Below are 1,718 nucleotides of genomic sequence, written 5' to 3'. Positions count from 1 at the left end.
TGGTCAGTCCAGTTGCTCAGGAGTCCTCACTCCTAGCTCTAGAGCTCGGGAGGTCCTATACCTTCAGATGGCTTTTGATACATCATGTCTTCACAGACATACTGTCATCTTAAGAACACAAGTGTTTCTATATGCTGGTATTCCCCCAACTCTGCCAACTGACTGAAACTGCACAATTTTAACAATAAATACTGTATTCCTGGAGTAACAGCTGGACTCAATGATCTTAAAGGTCTTTTCCAACCTAGTTGATTCTATGATGCTATGATCAGATGCACAAATTAGCATACATTACTACTGAGGGTCACATTTCCTCTTTGGAGTGTAAACAAGTAAGGACCCACTGTGCACCAGGCACTGAAACTTGGTCCAGATTCTCTAGATGTGTGGAGTTGAGAAATTAGAAAGAAGTCTTCTGGGAAGCAGAGGAGGGATACTACATCCCCCTGGACTCAATGGCTGTCCTTTAGCATTCAGTGATACCAAGGGTGGAACATGAAATGAAAAAGAATCACCTCAATCTAGCAGGTAACATTATTCACGTCTGCATAACTCACAGGGCCAGCATACATGGCTGAGGGTCAGTTCTGGCACACAGATGTTGCCCTTGTGATCCGACCCCCTTTCCATTTGCAGAACGTAAAGCCCCATGGAGCAGCTGCTGAAGGAATTCATAGAAGAGGAAGGGATGGTATTACAGAGGTTACAGCTTCTCCAGTTCCAAGTCTTTCAGAAAAGAACCTGAAGTAGATATGTTTACTCAGACATACAAATCCAGACCATCCATTCTGCCAAGTAATATTTTAATATCTCATTCCTGTCCCTGAATTTCTTCACTGTTGATACAAATATGAAAAGGAATCTAAATGAGTTCTACTCTGTGAAGTTTTCAAATTACATGTTCTGTTGCATCTTCATACTCTGTTGATCAGGCCTAATTTCCTGGCAGTATTTGTAACTATTACTCACAACACACCATTTAAGTCATTTTTGTAAGACCCCATCAATGATGCTTACAACATTGGCTTTCACTGTACTTTGTAAATGCAGAGTAGCACACACAGCTCTTCATAAAGGCATTAAAAAGGCAGTTTTGAAACGCAGATTAAGCACATTATCATTTTCAGACCCACTTTGGCAAGCATTAGGTGTGTCTTTATAGCTGTCCCTTACATCTCCTGTGCAGTAATGTCTTCAGAGAATTCCATCAAGGCAGTGAGCCGTGACCTCCATTTCCTGATGCTCAGCCCACCGTAATCAGGCTTTTCTGAGCAATTTTACATTTGATCTCTGAAAAGTAGTTTTCTAGGACTTTCCTACCAAGAGATGTGAATTGTGGCAGGCTGGCACACACGGGTGCTTCCCTGGGCAGTTAAGGCAAAAGCAGTGTGTGGTACATGTGAGGCTGCAGGCAGCTGCTCAAAACTGAACCCCCTTGGTAAAACACTTCCTAAAGATGCCTTGTTCCCCTCCTTAAGCACCTTCCTGCTCTTGGGAAGGGGTGGATGTTGTACTGCCCAAATACTGAGAGGGCCCTGCCGCATGTGACTTAGAGCACATGCCTGGCACCCAGCAGGGGAACAGCAGCAGCCTAATAGATCTTGGTCAGTTTGAATGTGTGTCCTGGTCTGCATCCCATTAGCGAATTTAAAAAAATAAATAAAAATAGCATATTTCAATGACACCAGGACACCAGCCACTCCTCATTTCCTATCCCA

At 43.4% G+C, this 1,718-nt stretch overlaps 1 long non-coding RNA gene across 1 annotated transcript; it reads left to right on the top strand.

Moving 5' to 3' along the window:
- The first annotated feature begins 355 nt into the window (after positions 1-355).
- On the top strand, positions 356-876 carry LOC130594364 (uncharacterized). Its single transcript, XR_008971070.1, has 2 exons — positions 356-528; positions 637-876. It is a non-coding gene; the product is annotated as an uncharacterized LOC130594364 (long non-coding RNA).
- The last annotated feature ends 842 nt before the right edge of the window (positions 877-1,718 follow it).

This window comes from Pezoporus wallicus, unplaced genomic scaffold (genome assembly GCF_028554395.1).
Source record: "Pezoporus wallicus isolate ANWC-B61680 ecotype Strahan unplaced genomic scaffold, APGP_CSIRO_Pwel_v1 contig_447, whole genome shotgun sequence".
Taxonomy (NCBI): Eukaryota; Metazoa; Chordata; class Aves; order Psittaciformes; family Psittacidae; genus Pezoporus; species Pezoporus wallicus.
This window is presented reverse-complemented; position numbering and strand designations above follow the sequence as displayed.